This window comes from Scyliorhinus torazame, chromosome 14 (assembly GCF_047496885.1).
Source record: "Scyliorhinus torazame isolate Kashiwa2021f chromosome 14, sScyTor2.1, whole genome shotgun sequence".
Classification (NCBI taxonomy): domain Eukaryota; kingdom Metazoa; phylum Chordata; class Chondrichthyes; order Carcharhiniformes; family Scyliorhinidae; genus Scyliorhinus; species Scyliorhinus torazame.
In genome coordinates, this window is record NC_092720.1 from 223643893 (window position 1) to 223656795 (window position 12903).

The window sequence follows — 12903 nt, forward strand, 5'->3', positions numbered from 1 at the left end:
GGAGCAGGGATATCTTACTGCAGCTGTACAGGGTCTGGGGGAGACCACATCTGGAGCAGTGTGCATTTTTGGCCTCCTTATCTAAGAAAAAATATATATTTCTTTTATTCATTGATGGGATGTGGTTAGACCAGACCACATCAGATCAGTCGTGATGTCATAGATTATCATAGAATTTACAGAGCAGAAGGAGGCCATTCGGCCTATCGAGTTTGCACCGGCTCTTGGAAAGAGCACCCTACCAAAGGTCAACACCTCCACCCTATCCCCATAACCCAGTAACCCCACCCAACACTAAGGGCAATTTTGGACACTAAGGGCAATTTTGGACACTAAGGGCAATTTATCGCGGCCAATCCACCTAACCTGCACATCTTTGGACTGTGGGAGGAAACCGGAGCACCCGGAGGAAACCCACGCACACACAGGGAGAACGTGCAGACTCCGCACAGACAGTGACCCAAGCCGGAATCGAACCTGGGACCCTGGAGCTGTGAAGCAATTGTGCCGTTGTCATTGAGTGGCGGAGCAGATTCGCTGGAGCGAATGGCCTATTTCTCCTCCTCCGTTGTTGGAGGGCATTTTGTGATACTGGACTATGATATAAATTATAGGTGGTTCTGTAACTACATTTGTGCTCCCATATTACTTTTGAATAGTTCCGATGAGACAAAAGGTACTCATTGGCTTAGATGCCTGTTTAGAAGAGGCAATTTGTAGAAATAGATAGTGTATACACAATGCTGTTAATATCAGAAAGGACACAAAATGGCTGTTAACTTTTAAAGTAATACTAAAGACACAAAATGGCCGAACTAGTCACAATCCTGAACAATAAGTTACAAACTGTGGAAACTACCTCATGAGAACTTAGGGAGTATTTCAATAGCCGCTGATAACAGCTTCACAGAACAAGAAATGCTATGTGTCCTTGATAAGCTCAAGGACCCCAGCTGCAGACAGGCCATCATTATGTTAGTCTTGAGTGACTTTTGCATGAAGTTAGGGGCAAGTAAGACAACACCCACTTTAACCATATATGTGATAACTGGGATGCTATGAAAATTGATTGACTGCATGTAATGGAGTGTGACGCGAATATAGTTGATTGATTGTATGTAAATGAGAATACATCTAATTCCGCCCCTGGGACTGTATATTAACCCGTGTGAGCCTTAGCTCAAGTGAGAGAAGGTGCTGTCAATAGGCTGCAGAGCCTCAGGCCTTTTCTCCCAGAATTCTGACATAATAAATGGCTTTTTTACTTATACTCAGGCCTTCGTGTGAATATTTTCACCTCTAACAATTGGCGTAGTCCGGCGGGAGGTTGCTGAGCCGGACGCTGCTCGAGCCGGAGGACAAGGCGAGAAGTCAAACCTTTGACCGCCAGAAATTACAGTCACACGGCGAGAAGGACGGACGGCGAAGCAACATCCAAAGAATCTGGTATCAAGGCCAAGTGCGTAAAAGACTCCGTTTAAAATTTATTTTTTGGGGTTTTGTTTTGTTGGTCTGCTATACCATTTTCTTTCGTACTAATTGGCTGCTCGAGGCCCCATGCTGAGCCTGAATTAAGGGGGCAATTGAGCTCTCACGTGACGGCCAGAGTTAGTTGTGAATTTGCTGTTTTTCAGTTAAAAGTGCAGTGTAGATTAGTGTCTGATTGGCTGAAGCTGCCCCCACCCTTATTGCTGAGAGGCAGTTATCGGGCAGTCACCTGAGGCCTGTTCAGGGGCACAAAGGTACACATTGTATTCTTCTCTTTGAAGTTTTAGTGTGAGTCATCCTAAAGTCTGTATAAAAGACAGACAGAAAGCGCACATTAGTAAACATTGCGCAGGTCAAGGACACACAGCCTGAGTGAGAGAGAGATACAGACCGAGTGAGAATTTGGTAATTTGGTGCAGTGAGGTAATTCGGTGAAGAGTGGGAGAAGGTGCTTTTTCCCTACTGTTTTGCTCTCTCTCTTTCTTCGGGCCTAATTTTGGGAGCCGTTCGGAGGAGGAGGAGCAGTCTCTGTGAGTATAAAAACCTGACGGTAACTTCCTGTTTTCCAGTTTTTTTTCCAAAAGTGACGTCAGAGGGAAGCTGTGATCTGATTGGTTGATAGCAAATCTGCCCCAAATAAAAAAAAAACACAGCTAAACTCATAAACTTAAATTAAAACTAATTAATTAATTAGTGATGGCTGGTCAGGTGATGTGCTTGAGCTGCTTGATGTGGGAGCTGGCAGATCCCATTGCGAGCTGCAGCGACCACATCTGCAGTAAGTGTTGGCTGCTCGAAGAGCTCTGGCTCAGAGTTGATGAGCTGGAGTCTGAGCTTCAAACACTGAGGCACATCCGGGAGGCGGAGACTTACCTGGACACTGTGTTTCAGGAGGCAGTCACACCTGTCAGAGTAAGTAGTTTAAATCCTGCCAGTGGCCAGGGACAGCAGGGTGTGACTGCAAGTCAGGCAGGTAAAGGGAACCAGCAGTCAGGAACTCAGGAGCCTCAGCCCTTGACTCTGTCCAACAGGTATGAGGCACTTGCTCCCTGTGTGGATGGCGAACAGGGTTGCAGGAAGGATGAGTCAGCTGACCAAGGCACCATGGTTCAGCAGGCCATTCAAGGGGAGGGAGTAAATAGGCAAGTTGTAGTTGTAGGAGATTATATTATCAGGGGGATAGATAGTATCCTTTGTGAGCAGGATAAAGAGTCCCGCGTGGTATGTTGCCTGCCCGGTGCTAGGGTGCGGGACATCTCTGACCGGCTTGAAAGGATACTGGAGAGGGAGGGGGAGGATCCAGTTGTTGTGGTCCATGTCGGTACCAACAACATAGGCAAGTCTAGGAAAGAGGACCTGTTTCGAGATTATAAAGAGCTAGGATTCAAATTAAAAAACAGGTCCTCAAGGGTCATAGTCTCCGGATTACTACTCGAGCCACGTGCAAATTGGCATAGGGAGGCAAGAATAAGGGAAGTTAACACGTGGCTGAAAGAGTGGTGTGGGAAAGAGGGGTTCCTTTTCATGGGACACTGGCATCAGTTTTGGGACAGGGGGGACCTATACCGTTGGGATGGTCTCCACCTGAACCGAGCTGGGACCAGTGTCCTGGCGAAAAGAGTAAATAGGGTGGTCAATAGGACTTTAAACTAAAGATTGGGGGGGAAGCGAAAGTCAGGGAACCAAGAGGTGAAGTAATCAGCGGGGAGCGTAGCTGCTTCGGAATACAAAAAAACACGAACAGACAAAACTCAAGAGTGGTTACGATTGTCCCCATCCCACAAAATATGACACAGTGTAGGGAAAGGCTCAGTAAACCAAGGTCCACCACACTAAGAAAACAATAGAGAATTAAAGGTGCTATATTTAAATGCGCGCAGTGTACGGAACAAGGTAGATGAGCTTGTGGCCCAGATTGTGACTGGCAGGTATGATGTGGTAGGCATCACAGAGACGTGGTTGCAGGGGGTTCAGGACTGGCATTTAAACATCCAGGGATTCACAACCTATCGAAAAGACAGAGAGGTGGGCAGAGGGGGCGGGGTTGCCTTGTTAATTAGGAATGAAATTAAATCAATAGCACTAAACGACATAGGGTCAGATGATGTGGAGTCTGTGTGGGTAGAGTTGAGGAACCACAAAGGCAAAAAAAACATAATGGGAGTTATGTCCAGGCCTCCTAACAGTGGTCAGGACCGGGGGCACAAAATGCACCACAAAATAGAAAGTGCATGTCAGAAAGGCAAGGTCACAGTGATCATGGGGGACTTCAATATGCAGGTGGACTGGGTAAATAATGCTGCCAGTGGACCCAAGGAAAGGGAATTCATTGAATGTTTACAGGAGGGCTTTTTGGAACAGCTTGTGATGGAGCCCACGAGGGAACAGGCCATTCTGGACTTAGTGTTATGTAATGAGCCAGACTTGATTAAAGATCTTAAAGTAAGGGAACACTTAGGAGGCAGTGATCATAATATGGTCGAATTCAATCTCCAATTTGAAAGAAAGAAGGTAGAATCAGATGTAAAGGTGTTACAGTTAAATAAAGGTAACTACAGGGGCATGAGGGAGGAACTGACGAAAATCGACTGGGAGCAGAGCCTAGTGGGAAAGACAGTAGAACAGCAATGGCAGGAGTTTCTGGGAGTAATTGAGGACACAGTACAGAGGTTCATCCCAAAGAAAAGAAAGGTTGTCAGAGGGGGGATTAGGCAGCCATGGCTGACAAAGGAAGTTAGGGAATGCATCAAAGCAAAAGAGAAAGCCTATAATGTGGCAAAGAGTAGTGGGAAGTCAGAAGATTGGGAAGGCTACAAAAACAAACCGAGGATAACAAAGAGAGAAATAAGGAAAGAGAGGATCAAATATGAAGGTAAGCTAGCCAGTAACATTAGGAATGATAGTAAAAGTTTCTTTAAATACATTAAAAACAAACGGGAGGCAAAAGTAGACATTGGGCCGCTCCAAAATGACGCTGGTAATCTAGTGATGGGAGACGAGGAAATAGCTGAGGAACTGAATAAGTACTTTGCGTCAGTCTTCACAGTAGAAGACATGAGTAATATCCCAACAATTCCGGAGAGTCAGGGGGCAGAGTTGAATATGGTAGCCATCACAAAGGAGAAAGTGCTAGAGAAACTAAGAGGTCTAAAAATTGATAAATCTCCGGGCCCAGATGGACTACATCCTAGAGTTTTTAAGGAGATAGCTGAAGAAATAGTGGAGGTGTTAGTTATGATCTTTCAAAAGTCACAGGAGTCAGGGAAAGTCCCAGAGGATTGGAAAATCGCTGTTGTAACCCCCCTGTTCAAGAAGGGAACAAGGAAAAAGATGGAAAATTATAGGCCAATTAGCCTAACCTCGGTTGTTGGCCAGATTCTAGAATCCATTGTTAAGGATGAGATTTCTAAATTCTTGGAAGTGCAGGGTCAGATTAGGACAAGTCAGCATGGATTTAGTAAGGGGAGGTCGTGCCTGACAAACCTGTTAGAGTTCTTTGAAGAGATAACAAATAGGTTAGACCAAGGAGAGCCAATGGATGTTATCTATCTTGACTTCCAAAAGGCCTTTGATAAGGTGCCTCACGGGAGACTGCTGAGTAAAATAAGGGCCCATGGTATTCGAGGCAAGGTACTAACATGGATTGACGATTGGCTGTCAGGCAGAAGGCAGAGAGCTGGGATAAAAGGTTCTTTTTCGGAATGGCAACCGGTGACGAGTGGTGTCCCGCAGGGTTCAGTGTTGGGGCCACAGCTGTTCTCTTTATATATTAACGATCTAGATGACGGGACTGGGGGCATTCTGGCTAAGCTTGCCGATGATACAAAGATAGGTGGAGGGGCAGGTAGTATGGAGGAGGTGGGGAGGCTGCAGAAAGATTTAGACAGTTTAGGAGAGTGGTCCAAGAAATGGCTGATGAAATTCAACGTGGGCAAGTACGAGGTCTTGCACTTTGGAAAAAAGAATAGAGGCATGGACTATTTTCTAAACGGTGACAAAATTCATAATGCTGAAGTGCAAAGGGACTTGGGAGTCCTAGTCCAGGATTCTCTAAAGGTAAACTTGCAGGTTGAGTCCGTAATTAAGAAAGCAAATGCAATGTTGTCATTCATCTCAAGAGGCTTGGAATATAAAAGCAGGGATGTACTTCTGAAGCTTTATAAAGCATTAGTTAGGCCCCATTTAGAATACTGTGAGCAATTTTGGGCCCCACACCTCAGGAAGGACATACTGGCACTGGAGCGGGTCCAGCGGAGATTCACACGGATGATCCCAGGAATGGTAGGCCTAACATACGATGAACGTCTGAGGATCCTGGGATTATATTCATTGGAGTTTAGGAGGTTGAGGGGAGATCTAATAGAAACTTACAAGATAATGAATGGCTTAGATAGGGTGGACGTAGGGAAGTTGTTTCCATTAGCAGGGGAGACTAGGACCCGGGGGCACAGCCTTAGAATAAAAGGGAGTCACTTTAGAACAGAGATGAGGAGAAATTTCTTCAGCCAGAGAGTGGTGGGTCTGTGGAATTCATTGCCACAGAGGGCGGTGGAGGCCGGGACGTTGAGTGTCTTTAAGACAGAAGTTGATAAATTCTTGATTTCTCGAGGAATTAAGGGCGATGGAGAGAGAGCGGGTAAATGGAGTTGAAATCAGCCATGATTGAATGGTGGAGTGGACTCGATGGGCCGAATGGCCTTACTTCCGCTCCTATGTCTTATGGTCTTATGAATCCGAGACGCACAGACTGTTGAGCGTCAACGGTTGCGGAATTTGCCGTGACATTGCCAAGCCAGGACCACCACTCTCCGGGAGTGGACGATAGGTAAAAGCCTCTGAGCACAGTCGCCTAGGCACACCGGATAAGCAGGTGATAGCGATGACACGGTTAACACATCATGGAAAAGGGAGGCATGAGCCCGCTTTTCTGGGGTCCCCCGAGGATCCATGGGTCTGGCGTACGGACAAGAGCAAAATACTCTGGTACAGAAAAACAATGATCAGAGATGGGTGGGATCCCGTGCAGCCCCCGTAGAACAAAGAAAAGTGGGTTAAGACAAATAAGACAGGAGTCATCTTAGTTCACCAGTTAGAAGAACAAATGACTGAAATTAAGTGCACCCCCGTGCAGCGTTACGCTAATAGTGTAAATGACAGGTATAAAGCCTTCACACCGTTTGAAGAACAGGCTAGTCTCACTCTCCCACATTCACCCCAAATCATTTTACGCATAGAAATAAAGCGAGGAAAGATAGCGGCAGTACAGATTGTGCAAACCGGCAGAGAATCACAGGAAACTGCTACAATTGCGGCTAAGGACTGTAGGGTAAAGAAAGGGAACTGTAAACATTGCAGGAATTCTAACTCAACTAGCCCAAAAGATCACGCAGCATTCCTGGAACATCTCAAGGAGAGGGGGAAAGAAACAGGCTCCCTGGGGATGGACATTTTATATTAACTAAAAATTTAGACATGTCCAAAGGAAAAGAAAGAAAAAAAAATCAAATAAAGTAAAAATCCAAAAGATCAGACCTCGTGGTCATTGAGGAATGAAGAGGGGAAGGTACAATGTCCCAGAAACGTTGTAACCCAATTAATAAAAGTAGAAGTCGGGTGGATTTTAATTAGACACTGCGGCACAGTAAAAATAAAAAGGGGCTTTTTGTTCAGAAATATCGGAGGGTGACAAATCCCCCTCCAAAACAAAAAAAGGGGAGTAAAGTCAATACAAGATTAAGGTTAGAAACTTAACAATGGATTCTTGTCTAGAAGAACTTCAGATCGTTTCAAATCTGCGAGATCGGTTTTCAGTTTGAGATTAAGCCTTTCAAGCCGTCCAGATAAACTGGGCAGTAATTCAATTCATTTGAATCAAAAAAACAAACCCAGTAATATCTCTTTCAAACACTGGTTAAGTAGCGAACATTGAAAATTGAATTCAGTTTTAAGAACACGAAAGAAATTTCAGTAACATTAAAGCAAAGAATAAATAATGTTTGAGGTCATGTAACAGACGCAAAGGGCATCATTCCAAGTTCTCCACCTCCTTCGGTTCGGTACAAAAATGTAACCATTTCAGCAAGCAGGCCACCTGCACAGAAAATAAACGTCGCTAAGAATAGCTAATGCCTAGAAAATCAATCAGCGGAAATTGACTTATATGGAATACCACCGATAAAGTTTTATGATGAAGGAAAATGGAGTATCTTGTTCAGTATTTTAATTAAGCGATTGTGAAACTGCTGTCTCTTTGAGAATCTGCAGCCACGAGAGAGGGCTAACAGTGAACTCTTGATACTTGCGAGCTCGGGGAATGTGTGCGTTTGGTCTGTGAATGTTCAGATATCTCTGCTAAGATTTAACTTCTGAGACATAACCTTGAGTTTATAATTTGGAACTTCAGAATAGGAACCAGAAGGATTTTTACCCAAGTTATTTTGGTTAAAGCACTGAAGTGCTAGCTTTTCTTTGTGGGTGTGGTGATATTTGGGTGTCGCCTGACATTGTGATTTAAAGATCATAGTTTGAGTGTAATTAACAAATTTTTCTTTTCAAATGTTATCATTGACATTTCCAGGGTAATTTTGATACACGAGGAATTTTAATCAGGGTACAAAATCACATATTAAGAATAAGAAAATATTAATTTTATGGTGTTCATTGGAAGTTAGGATAGTTGCAATACAGATGACCAATCCGGCATTGGATTAGTCCAGGGTTAAAACTTCCCTGACACAACACAGATGTATTAATTCTGAGATTGCAGAATTAAGTGTGAAGGACAGATGGGTAAATAAAATATGTTCATGATCATGTTTCTTGTTTAAACAAAAGAAGGGTGGTGACAAAATGTAAATCGCTTATTGTCACAAGTAGGCTTCAAATGAGGTTACTGTAGGGAACTCTTACTCCACCTCTTTTCAAACCAGCAGAGAACTGACCCGTGCTTGTTAATGCCTGGATTTGGTATCTCTTGTGGGGACCATGAATTTGGATTCAGTTGAATTGCTTTCTGGAGCAGGCGAGGAGCTGGATTAGGGGTTCGCCCCTATCCCACACTCTGAGAGTCTGGCTTTGTAATTCTGATAAAGTAATTTAAAAAAACAGCTGAAGATGTATTTTTAATTGGAACTTACAAATCTTAAGTTTTGATTTGTCAGATATATTGAGATCAGCTAACCCACTCTGCCCCAAGCAGAATGGATCTTTTGTGTTTTACTTTACAAGTAACTGCAAGTGGACAATATTTGCAGTAGCTTCAGGAATTTGAGAGAGTTGAGTTATTGTAAACTGGCTAATTAAACAGGCACAAGCCCGTCGGGGCCGGGTTCAAGCGCAACAGAATCAGGCGCGTAACCACGAGGAAAATAGATATGAAAAGGGTGTGATATACGAGAACTACTAACCCCTGAATAACCCACCTGTTCGGCCCATACAGGAAAAGCTTTATACGGGCAACACCGAACACCTGGGGACGACCAGGACACTTTCCCACTTTTCCTTTAAATTTTTAGGTTAAACATTCAGGAAAGGCTCGAACGACAGCAGCAGCTGGGGGACTCGTGAGGGCTCCTGAGATCTCAGAACAACCACAAGCACACAAGAGCGCAGGAACATCACTGATTTCACAACGGACACAGGCTGAACGTAGCTATATGAACTATGGTGCTCTGTATTATTTTATTGACGAGATGTGCGTCCCAGCAGCCAGAGACTGGAACAATGGAAGAACCTATTTTAATGTGTGGCTGCAGGTACATTCGGGGAAAGACAGCAGATGGGTATAAACATTGGGCGTCATTGTCCGACCCCCCGCCGGGTCGGAGAATGGCCGTTGGACGCCGTGAATCCCGCCCCCGCCGAAGTCTCCGGTGCCGGAGATTGGGCGGGGGCGGGAATCGGGCCGCGCCGGTCAGCGGGACCCCCCCGCTCAATTCTCCGGCCCTGATGGGCCGAAGTCCCGCCCAGAAATTGCCCGTCCCGCCGGCGTAAATCAAAGCTGGTATTTACCGGCGGGACCAGGCGGCGTGGGCGGGCTCCGGGGTCCTGGGGGGGGGCGCGGGGCGATCTGACCCCGGTGGGTGCCCCCCACGGTGGCCTGGCCCGCGATCGGGGCCCACCGATCCGCGGGCAGGCCTGTGCCGTGGGGGCACTCTTTCCCTTCCGCCTCCGCCACGGCCTCCACCAAGGCGGAGGCGGAAGAGACTCTCCCCACTGCGCATGCGCGGGAAGCTGACAGCGGCCGCTGACGCTCCCGCGCATGCGCCGCATTTCCGCGCCAGCTGGCGGGGCACCAAACGCCATTTCCGCCGGCTGGCGGGGCGGAAATCCCTCCGGCGCCGGCCTAGCCCCTCAATGTTGGGGCTCGGCCGCCAACGATGCGGAGCATTCCGCACCTTTGGGCCGGCGCGATGCCCGTCTGATTGGAGCTGTTTTTGGCGCCAGTCGGCGGACATCGCGACGTTGGGGTAGAATTTCGCCCGTTGTGTCTGTACTTCTCGCGGATTCCGGTACAGTTTATAATATTAAATGAATATGTAACGTGTTTTAAGTAAGGTTGTTATGAAGCAGGCTGCCAATGACACGGGTGCCACTAGATTTTGAGGGCATGACCCACACGGGGTTAGAAGAGGCAGATTCAATGATGCAGTGACTTGACTGAACACAGAAACTTCGATGGTAAAGTCACTCGACATACGAAGGTTAAATACAAAGGTGGAACAACGTACAGGAATAAAGAAGAGAATATTAGCGAAAGCAGAGAAAGGTCTAGCCAGCTTGGGGAAGAGGGCCTGGATATACAATTGAATAGGACAACAGTGTTAGGGACACACACTAAGACAATAATTAACAAACCCATCGACCGAGAAAGGGAGACAGCCGGAAGGCTCGGACAGGGTAGCTAGGCCACAACCTTGATCTGATCTAAAGGGGGGAGGTGCCTGATTGAATAGACAGCACGCTACTGGCTAAGCTAGCCGAATGGCAAGGGACGCTGGACAACCGTACTCTGAGGGGAGTAACCAGAATATACTCAGCGATCTCCAACTGCAAAATGGACGAGATGACAGGGGTGGAGATGGTCCTGATAATCCCGATCATCACACCGGACTCAGGGCCATACCCTCACAACCAACTGGAGGACATTGGAATCATACAGGCTAACCCCTCCCTCAGGTACTATCTCATCGAGACCTCTGCTATACGCAGGGATAATATATGGGATCTCCCTCACGTTGCCCCACCCGGTGGGACAGGGAGAGTTGGACGAATGTGGGTTAATCAGGACTCATGGTTGCGTCTCAGAGATTACACCTGCCTCCGTGCATTTTACGTTTACGGAGGAAAAGGAAACACTGCGTCTCCACCCCCGTAACCTCCTATCGCTATAACTTTTGCCCCCCCCTTAGGCCCACCACTATAGGCCGAGCGAGGATCATTTGAGTTAGGATTATAAAGAGCCAGAGATGGTCCCACATCTTGCAGAAACTCTGAGGGATCGAAGACCCAAGGTCGGTCAATCAGTTAAGCTTTACCACCAGTTAACGAAAAATCCATGCTTGACGAAAAAAGCACCCAGACCCACACAGAGGACAGTTAGTGGCAGCGAGTGTGGGACCGTTAGATGAGCTTACTTGAAAACTGCGATGAACAACATCATTTAATGACAGACAGCAGAGTTAGTCAGGGAGGCAGGAATGATTGATATCAAGACATTAAATGTGACATATGTGGGTTTGTTTGAGGGGTGATCATTGAATCACCTGCACGGTGTACGAACGGAACGTCTGGGAGGCTACATGCCCCAAAGGCCGGATTAAACGCACCTGCTGCCCTCATATCGAATCATTGTGGTCATCTGGGATTCAGTAAACTTCTTCCAAAACTAAAAGGGGGAAGTGTTGGAGAAAACTTTGTGATACTGGACTATGATATAAATTATAGGTGGCTCTGTAACTACATTTGTGCTCCCATATTACTTTTGAATAGTTCTGATGAGACAAAAGGTACTCATTGGCTTAGCTGCCGGTTTAGAAGAAGCAATTTGTAGAAATAGATAGTGTATACACAATGCTGTTAATATCAGAAAGGACACAAAATGGCTGTTAGCTTTTAAAGTAATACTAAAGACATAAAATGGCTGAACTAGCCACTTTTCTTTAGCAATAAGTTACGAGCTGTATAAACTACCTCACGAGAACCTTGGGAGTATTTCAACAGCCGCTGATAACAGCTTCACAGAACAAGACATGCAATGTGTCCTTGATAAGCTCAAGGACCCCAGCTGCAGACAGGCCATCATTATGTTAGTCTTGAGTGACTTTTGCATGAAGTTAGGGGCGGGTAAGACAACACCAACTTTAACCATATATGTGATAACTGGGATGCTATGAAAATTGATTGACTGCATGTAATGGAGTGTGACGCGAATATAGTTGATTGATTGTATGTAAATGAGAATACAACTAATTCCGCCCCTTGAATCTGTATATTAACCCGTGTGAGCCTTAGCTCAAGTGAGAGAAGGTGCTGTCAATAGGCTGCAGAGCCTCAGGCCTTTTCTCCCAGAATTCTGACATAATAAACTGTTTTTTTTTTTCACTTATACTCAGGCTTTCGTGTGAATATTTTCGCCTCTAATACAGTCTTATGGTCTTCCGTCAGGTGGTCAGTCCAGGAGCTGACCTCTTCCCTCACGATCATAGCATGTCACAGAGCCCCTGAAGGGAACCAGCTATTTCTGACAGGTAAAGGTTACAAAAACATGCAGCTTGCCGTAACAAAAGCACAGAATTTGAAACATCCACAGGCTAGCGGGAAACAAATACAACATTTCTACTGGAAAGTTAAATTGACATTATAAACTGTCCGTTGTCCTAATGAACAGAATTGCAGAAGTTAACATGAGTTTCATTAAAAGTATTAAACTGTACCACAATCTGATCAAGGTCAAAATAAGCACCATGCCAACATGAATCCACCATTGTTCCAAATATGAATAGTGTAGCACCGTCAGCAGAAAAACCAGTAGAACCCAGAGCTGATTAAAGGCATAAATCACATTCCAACACACGGCAGGCATCTAAAAAGCAACATATCTATAGCGATGTTGCATATTGATGATTGACAACTGACCATCCAACCAAATGCATTTGAGACTCATCCAAGCCAATTAGCACATTGCAGGGGCAGGGACAGATAGAGTCAGACTGATAACATTTCCCTTAAAGATAGAGGTCCGGGCAGCCATTTTCCATCCCGGGATTACTCTATACTATTTACCTAACTACTCGCTATCCTTATTTCTTATTTTCATATTTCCACTCTAACTCTTAAAAGTCTGCGCAAGCTGTTTTTGCTTTGAGCAAGAAACCATCAACGTATTTTGAAAGTTAAATCTGTTCGTAAACTACT

General features: G+C 45.6%; 1 long non-coding RNA gene across 1 annotated transcript in view; it reads left to right on the top strand.

Annotated features, from left to right (window-relative positions):
• Positions 1-9278, top strand: part of LOC140390577 (uncharacterized) — a 61325-nt gene extending 52047 nt beyond the window's left edge. Inside the window, exons 2-3 of the long non-coding RNA XR_011934661.1 lie at positions 1276-1459; positions 9003-9278. This is a non-coding gene — a long non-coding RNA (uncharacterized lncRNA). The remainder of the gene's footprint in view (positions 1-1275; positions 1460-9002) is intronic.
• Positions 9279-12903: the final 3625 nt, after the last annotated feature.